Genomic DNA, 9,892 nt, shown 5'->3' with positions numbered 1-9,892 from the left:
GCTTCACCGCCCTCTTCTAAAATATGACTTACTGCAGTAAATCAGACAGCCGGTGTATTTGGCCAGCAGCTTGGACCGGGTGAGCTTTCTGAATTTCTGCGTTATTTGCATTTATGCTGAATATTTTCAGGGAGAATCTGTATGCATGTAATAATGTATCATTTTAATGGTGTTAGTTCACATGCGTTTTTAGCCACGCTATCAGCATATTAATGGCAATGTCGGTCGATCCACCACTGTGGTCCGGGCTGATTGAATGAATTGCCAACACAGTCATGTGTTCCTCAGGATGAAATGTAATAACTTTAATGATTCTTTAACGTTTCATATCGCTTCACTGTTAGGTCAAAAATGTCAATTTGTCCAATACTTCATGATCAAATACCTGCTAAACTACAGACATTCCCATCAGCCTCAGCTGTATTTAATCCCATCGCTCACAATAATGACCATAAAAAGGTTTTCAGTTATAAGTATGTTTCAATGCTTTTCCAGCAAATATTGAAATATTAAGGTGGCTCGCTGATATGTGCACTGTCACATGTCTAGTGTAAATGGTCACATGACCAGAGCTGTTTACTTCCTGTCTGCACCATGACAAGAGGAAGGCTACATTAAAGCTCCCAAAATTAAAGATATGATTCAATTATCGATACTTATCATCTTGAAGGTGTCTGGTATTGATATATGCATTTTGCACAACTTTGTTCAGGGTGGTAGTAGAATGAGTAAACATGTTGACAGCAACAATAGTATAACACAGTATATATTATATAGGTATATATTATACACATGCATTGTTCTTGTTGTACATAACTTTTACTCTATTCTTTATTTTAGTTTCAATTTGAGTTCTATATACCACCAGGTGCCACTCCTGTCAGCTTCATTTTGGCACAAGCTCTCTAACAGTGGACAATCAAAGATTGGAAAAACATTACCTGCTCTTTGCAGACGATGCGGCTCTGTTGGACCATGATCTTCAGTATGCATGCACTGGGGCAGTTTGCAGCCACGTGTGAAGTGGTCGGTGTGCACTGGGTCAGTACCTCCAAGTCTGAGGCCATGGTTCTCACTGAGTCAAAGAAAAGCGTGAGATGGACAGGTGGAAATGAGCTTCCTTCGCTGGGTGGCTGGGCTCAACCTCAGAGATAGGGTGAGGAGCTCGGAGGGAGTTTGGTGTAGGGCGGCTGCTCCTTTGGGGGGCCAGCTGAGGTGGGTCAGGCATCTGATCAGGATGACTCCTAGACGCCTCCCTTTACAGGTTCTCCGGGCATGTCCAACTGGTAAGCGGCACCGGGGTAGACCCAGAACACGCTGGAGAGATTATGTATCTTGTCTGGCCTGGCGAACGCCTCGGGGTGACCCAGCAAGAGCTGGCTAACAATGCTGGGGCAATGGATTCTTGGAATACCCTGCAGAGTCTGCTGAGTCTGCTGTTCCCTTCATCCTGCCCTGGATATGCGGACAGTGATGGGTGGATGGATGGAAAAACATTGCTTGGTCTGACAAGTCTCGCTTTTTGATGCAACATTAAGATAGTAGTGTCAGAATTTGGCATACACAACATGAAATGGATCCGTCCTGATTGCTCTTAGTCTTGTTTGTACAAAATGTATGAATTTTGGTTGAATTTGAAAAATAAGTAAGTATTAACATCTAAATGTTGTTTGTATATTATGTGATGTAAAAATGCCTGATTTTATTCCTGCTTACACTGTTAATCAGAACTGAAAGGTGACATCGTTCACCGCACACCTGCTTATTTTGAACGCGTTATGATGTAGCCTATACAAATGTAAAGCTGTTTACCTTTGGCTGTGCAGGAAATGCCCAGAAACGCCCTGTCAAAGGCAATGATAGAGGGTATTATGCACATCCTCGGTGTTCATATTCAAATGTATGGTGATGCAGGTGTTGATTATGTAGATTTATGATGGTGTAATAGACTAATGGAATTTCTAGTGCTATGCGATGGTCATTGTGACTGTGGCCTTATAGGACAGTATTATGTTCAGCGCAAATTCAAACTTGCAGGTGAGGTTATGCTATCACCTGCTGTAATGAATTTTTTCCTGCTTCCAGGTCCTATTTTCCAATCCTGGTTACGATGCAGTTATTAGACGAAGGTCGCATCATTGAAATCTTTGGCTTATGCATTAGAATGACTGAAGATGCGAGCGGCACCTTGAAAGGCACAGCATTATCTTTTGAAGTACATACCATTAAATGAGTAATCAGGTTGTCATAAGTGTTAAATAACAGCGGTGTGAAGGCTGTGAGCGATGAGAGAGAAACAGGGCGGGGCGGGGAGACCCAAACACTGCTGGGAAATGAGATTCATTACAATCCTCTCCAGAATTGGTGGCAGTAATGAACGGCAGCGTCAGGGCTGATTTGTATCTGTTGAGGAGAGTCGGGGCTGGGGGCCGAGGACCTTCAAGTTGCTAATCAAAGCCGGCCGAGAAGACTGACAGCTATTCTCACTGGATGTCTGCGCGGACCTCATCCTCTTCTATAAGTCGCTGTGTGTGTGGAGTTGTAATAGGCCCGAATGAAGCTGGATATTTGCATCTCATTTGATTTGGTAAAGGTCACTACTGACAGGGAGGTCCAGGGGGGACAGTGCAGAGAGACACACGCACATGGAGACAATGTCGTTACTCTGCTGCTTCCCTTGCGTCTAAATCATCCAAACTGAGACACAATTTCCTTCTTTTTCTTTTATCCTCTTTGTGCTTTTCAGTTTCCAAATAGCAGACAATCATACTGTTTGTGTGTGTCAGGGGACGTTGTGGGTGGTAGTCCTGCTCTCTGATTCAGGCCCTCTGGGCTCTGCTGCCCTCTTTGTCTTTGCTTTTCTAATTGGCTGACTGCATGCAGCCAAATAGTCAGAGGAACATCACTAATCATTCACCTAACCGACTAATAACTCTGCCGTCCCTCTCTGTTTGTGTCTGTGTCTCATTCGACACTTTTTTGTCTGTCTTTCAGGGCATATAGGGACACTCTGGTCGCCATGATGGAAAAAGAGATACGCTTTAAAGAAGACTTTGTTGTTAAATGGGGGCTCTTCTCATTCATTTTAGGACTGAGGTTATGAATTAAGTCTAATGATAATTCAGGCAGAGCACTGGCAGGATGTGTGGCTACCAGCTGACTTGTAACATCCAATCATATTCATGCAGGTTAGATTTACATGCATTCTTTATATGGCCAAAACCTAAGTGGATTGGGTTTTTAACAAACTCTGTTTTTGTGGCTCAAACATCGAAACTCTGCTTTTCTGAAAGTAAAGATCATCCTAATCTTTGTCAACAGTATGCAGTTTACAGGCACCATCATTTACTTCGATACGTAAATGCACTCAGCAAACAATCAATGTCACAGTTGTTTTATGGATCGTATGGATCGTATGCAGCCATTCTGCTCGTTGTGCCTGGTATTAACCAATAAGTGACAGACATACAAGCCAGTCAGTGGTCAATATGGAGCTGGGTAACCCTCAACTTAAAGGTCATTCTGGACCAATTAGTTTTTCAATGAATTATCATTTTGACATTTGACATTTGACATTTTGTGCCACCTCTTCTTCTTGATCTTTGTGGTTGCGCTTTTTACGTTGACAATTTCAGATATCAAATTGCACGAGTTTATCAGTAAACTCAACTCTGGAAATATGTGTTTGCCAAGCACACTGGATTGTTGCGTTCCATTCAAACTAACAGGAAAAAAAAACGGTTTAGAACGAAAATATATATAACGTTGCCTTTCTTCTGCACAGGAGGTCCTATTGTACTACCTCCAGGTGGCATTTTCTCCTTTTCGTAGCCTTGAATAATCATCTTCGGGGCACAGAGAAGTGACCAGTGTCCGAAATACTGTACATTTGGTAAAGATGACAAAGCGTAAATGTGACTGTATTATAACTTCAACATGAAATCTTGCCTTGTGCAGCTTGGCAAACAGCTTGGCAAATACGATCTTCATTTTCATGGACTCCTACAACAACAAACGTTTTACTTTTGGTGCAATCTTTCACCTCAAGTTCTCTTATTTAAGCAGCAGCCAACACATGACCTTACATGTTCTCTGCTGTGTTAATGCATGAGCGAACAGACGGCGACAGAGGGAGAGATTTAAATTTTTCTCCAGGCAAAGAAAATGGAACCAGAGCAAACATTTCCCGACGTCACATCTCATATCAACAAATCAAAGCCCATCACCCCAAGGAGTGCCGTGAAGTCAGCACATCGACTCCGGTCAAAACATGTGGAGCTCTAAATGTCTGTCCGATTCTCTGCTGTGTTGTTGTGTGTGGATATGGAGTCAAACGGGTTCAGTCCTGCAGCATCGGAAACATCAGACTCGCTCATTAGCTTTGTGCTGTGAACTCGCATTTGTGGGTTGTCAGGGTGAACACACACACACACACACAAACACAAACACATATATATACATAAACACATAGACTGTGTGAGGAGATAAGAGCTGAAGGGTTGACAGCCAGATGACTCAAAATCAAGCATTTACTATATGCCAATGCAAGACAGATAAGAGAATAAACCTCAAGCGTCACAATGATGCAGCGTCACCACAACACTGCAAGTCATGCCATTTCATCTCCTACCAAGTTTGTTTTCTGGATGTGTGTTTGCACGTGAATGCAGGCGCACACGCCGCCGCCCAAAACATCATGTGAAGATGAGAGATACACCCCCCCCCCCCCCATGCACACACACACACACACACACACAATGCCTCACAAGGTAATTTGTAATTACCTTTTTCCAGCTCCCTGGAGTATAAAGGCTTTATATTAGAATGTGGTCCATTGAAACCTGCACTAATGAGAACACACACACCCACACACACACACACACACACACACACACACACACACGTAGGCACACGCTGCACCCTAAGAAAAACACAGACCCCAGTGTGCACTCGTGACCGTGTTAATGCAGATAAAGCATTGCCCGAATTAACGTATGTAATTGGTATTCATTAAAAGACACTTGCATGAGCAAAGGCTTTATCAACCTAAGTTCATTAGAATACCGACATTGGAGTTGGAGTTTTACGGAGCAGTGAAATGAGCCCTCTGCAGGTGAATGCAGATCTTCTTGCTTATTGAACACACTATTCACTAAATATTACAAATATTAACATAAATAGATAGACGGAGAGCCTCTGTTTTTACATGTCAACGCTGATGTTTGTGTTCCATCGTCTTCCCGTTTTTATTTTATATCTTATATTACTGTTGTGGAGCCACAGTGCAGCAATAGAACAGCAGCTTTGTTAAGAATGGTACTTTAATGATAACGGCTAGATCAGTAGATCTGTTTATGGTGCACGATGCTGGCTAACTCTCTGCATAACCTTTGATTTTCATGCTGTGTTCGTGCACACACACGTCGAGACCCGGCCGTGTTAGTCACCTGTATGTCGGAATGCACAATGATCACTCATGCAATAAGAAAAGAAATGCCAACGACTGCCCGAGACAGTCACAGAGAGACACTCGCACACACTTTGGTTTGACCTGTAGCTGAAACAGGACAACAGCGCTCTGATATGTGCAGACAACATTGACTGATGGGAGGTTGTAGCCTTTCCCCACAGTATTAACATTATAATAATAAAGAGTTAATTTATAACATGGAACATAAAGATTAGAAAGCCACTGTAACTGAAGGTGTTGATTTTTTAAACTGCTATCCTATAAATAAACTTATCAGTTATTTGTATTTCCCAAATGTCTAACCCATCAGTTGTTCATTTTACATTGAAACCAGCTCAGAAATGAACCATTTACATTTTGAAGTGACATTCATAATATGTTGTCTATACTAGCATAAGAAAAATGAATTCTAAGAGACTATAATAATAATTATTATTTCTCAGGAATGCAGAATTTTTCAGAAAGCTCTTCAAAATGTAAAAAGGGATTTCCCAAACACACCGCATCAGGTAATGTCTTGACATTTTGCATTGTAGCCCTGCAGCGTAAGTTTATCTACTGACAAAGAAAAAGTTTAAAGGTCATTCTGTCATCCCTCCTCCCTTTTTATTTCCCAGAGTCCCCTGAGAAGAGCTGCATCAAAGCCTCGCCCGGATCAACTCATTAAGGGGCTTCCCTCTGATCAGAGCCCTGCTCGGCTCTTCAGCTACTCACTCTCTCACGCACACACACTGAAAAAAACATTCTACTACACACACACACACACACACACACACACACACTGTTCAGCCCAGAGTTCAACAGCGCCAAATTAGAATCGGAAATTTAAGTAAAACACGTCAAATGTGTTTTAATAGAAGCGAGGCGGGATCTTCTCTCTACCTCTGTTGTAATCTGCTCAGCTCTCATGTCTGAACTTAGAGGACATATGAATGTAGTTATCTGCATTGTCTCCTCTATATGAGAAACACCTGCAGGACAATAAAGAATGAGTCAATGCCTGGGAATATTATGAATTTAATATATCTACAGTTTAATTGGACTGATCCTCTCACACTGGGATGTAAATCTTCTGTCCGGCTAAATGTATTTGAGCTTCTTTTTAAATGTAGATCATGAAAGTTGCATTCTTGACCATGAAAACAGTAGTTATATATATTTTAAAAAATCTTATTTTCAGATCTTGAGAGCTTTTTAGCTTGGCTATCATCACAACTGACCAAAAAAAGCACCACTGAATGCAGATCTCTCGGGGGAAAAAATGTTTTTGTCCAACTATTTCGACTTCAGTTAGTGATTTACAACTCCCAGAATGACATTAACTGACGTTCTTTGGTTGGGTAATACTAATAATATGAGAGGTAGTGATAAACATAATAAAAGCAAGAGAAGGAACTTTTCTCTGAGCCAAAAATGACCAAAGTGTGTTTAATAATTTACTCAAAATGTAGAGTAACATGCTGCAAGGCTGCACTGCCCCTTCTACAGTGTCTGTATGATTGATCTGAAGTAGGGCCTACAGAAAAGAGGCTGACATCTATTGTTGATGCTTTAGATCACTGCCGTTAAACTCCATTGTTACTCCGTCTCTGCTTGTCCGCGAAGGAGAAAAGTTTAACAAAAAGGGTCGCAAACTGCCAAGTACGCCACTGATGTGAACATGTGTTTTAGGATCAGGATTTTCCCATTAACACTTGTCAGTGGAAGCACACAAAGCCAAAGTATGAATATTCATAGACGCCGTGAAATCATCAAATGAAATATTCAACATGTTCGGGATATTCAAAGTGTCTCCTACTGAAGGGGGCAACACTGCTCTAGTAAATCAGAGACCTGCAGGCTCTTTGTGAATCTAGTTCAAGATGAACATTAATTCAACAGGATTATTTAGAATTATTTAGAATTTGTGGGGTGACAACAGCCGCTCTGCGTGCAAACCGTACCAACACTCGCACACATCATCTTCATTTTCCTGTTTCCATTCAATGTTACACAAAAACGCACCGTGCTTCCTCGTTTAGACACCTTGACCTCCATTTCCCTGAGGGTAAAAACAGAAATGCAACGGAGACATTTCCATTGGAGGCAACTTATCTTTTTTTTGTGCTCACCATTTAAAAAAGTGAGAAAACAATTTGTGCATGTAACTATATGACAATTTCCCGCGCTATTGTACACCACCACAAATCAAGAAAGTACAACAAATGCAAAGAAGTCAAAGCATCCGCACACTCATATTGCAGACGCTCAATTTATTTTTGTAAGCTTCTCCGGTCACCTGCGTCGGATCCGGGGACATTCCATGCACACAAAACACACCTCTCCATAAAGGGAGGTTCGGTCCTGAATTATCAGGAACACCTGACGCGATAGAGGACAACACACACACACACACACACACACACACACACACACACACACACACACACACACACACACACACACACACACACAATCTTCTCTTAAACAAACAAGAAATGCCACAGAGCATTAGATATAAATATGCACACTCCATGCAACTCCAAATGTTTCTTGGACAGATAATACAATTATCCAGTCATAGGACTAAACAATGTAACTGTTAAAGTTAAAGTTTAGGAAAAAGAAAACATATTCTTAATTCAAGGGGCACTCCACAAATCACATGAAGCTCAGTTTACTCATCACGAGGAGCACTACTCTGAGAATAGTATTAGCTAAGTTTCAGGTGAGAAAGCATTACAAACGGGTTGTGGAGTTTGAAAGACACGGGTGTATACTAGGAAGGGAGGGTGTAATGAAAGACACTATCCAGTTGCATTCTGGGAAATGTAGGATCCAGTGTTTTGTCTCTCACAATTCCCCCATGACAGCATGCTGATGTTTAGCAGGAAACATGTTTTCTATGTTCACCATATAAGTTTAGCACGTTAGCATGCTAAAACGTGCTAATTAGCGCTGAACACAAAGTACAGCCGAGGCTGATAGAAATGTCATTAGACCCAGTGCGTCACATACCGCAGCTTGGTCAGTGATCTAAGCTCGAAGCGGTCTAAATGGTCTATGGTGCATACACTCGTTACATGCATTGTGCTTTTTCAAAATAAAAGGTGCGTCGCATGGAGACGTTAAACACTGCCACCGTGCTGATGTATGTGATGCACTGCAGAGAGAGAACGTGTCATGGATGATCTGTCAAAGAAGCAAATGCAAAAAGATTATAGAGATTATTGATGATCAATAATAGGGGTATGCAGTGCATAGCTGTCAAATTGATTCATAAGTACACCCATTCAGATAAAAAAGTAACCGTTGGAACTACAAGAAAGGCATTCACTTATTACAGTTTTTCTTCTAATTATATGGCTAAAGAGATTCTGATTGGCTGAAAGGATGTAAAATATTTTTCAGACATTCAAACAGCTTCAGCATCTCTTCCCCAGACCTAATGACTACGCATAGTCAAAGTCATGCATACCTTCATACTGTACTACTTGAAATTGCTATTCTGAGGATGACGGAAATTTGCGAAGGACCTAAATAACATCTTGCAGCTGCTTTCAGCTCGAGACGGTTTCCTGTTTTAATAACGGTCCAATCAATACTCGCTGCTCATCCTTACATAACGTACATCTGTGTGGTTACACTGTATGTACACTCTGAATTACACATCACAAAGAGCCATATCAGCGTAAAATGGTGAAAAGAATATAGAAATAACCCATTTTCTTTCATTTGCTTTTCCCTTCATCACCTCTACGCCCCCCCATGTCAACTCCAAATCATCCCTTCTTTCTGATCATCTCTCCCTTCATTCCTCCACCCTGTACCTGTCTACCTCTCTGCTCCTATACTCATTCCCAAAATCTCTCTCCCTCCCACTTCTTTCTCTAAACCCGTCTCTCCCTCTCTCTCTCTCTCTCACACACACACTCTATCGCTCTCTCTTTCTGTCAGTGAGCTTCTCCCCTCTCATCTTTGGTCCTCGGCCAATCGTCTCTCCTCCACTGTTCCACCTCTCCCTCCCCCACTTCCTTCCTTTCTTTCCCTCTTTCTTTCTTTTCTTGTCAGGCCTCCTCCCCACTGCCCTACATTCACTCCCTTCCTTTCATTCTCTCTATTACACATTCCCTCGCCCTGCCTCTCTTCCTCGCTGATATCCAGCATGCAATAGAGTGAAAATCAGAGGAAAGTGGAGGAAGCGTTGAGTTTGCTCCGGAATGACAAGACATAAAGGAGGGGATTTTGGGAGAGGCGATTAGCGGAAAGCAAAACAAAAAGCCCCTTGTCAATCTGGCTTATAATTCCATTAAAATTTGTACATGTGGTAGTTTACTTTGAGAAAAGCTCTTATAATTGGCCTCAGCAATGGCATCTGTTGGTGTGTGTGTGTGTGTGTGTCTGAGTTTGTGTGTTTTTTGGGGGGGGGGGAAGTTGCACAAA

Source organism: Pholis gunnellus, assembly GCF_910591455.1.
Source record: "Pholis gunnellus genome assembly, chromosome: 21".
Taxonomy (NCBI): Eukaryota; Metazoa; Chordata; class Actinopteri; order Perciformes; family Pholidae; genus Pholis; species Pholis gunnellus.
The sequence above is the reverse complement of the archived record's forward strand: the minus strand, read 5'-3'. Positions refer to the sequence as shown.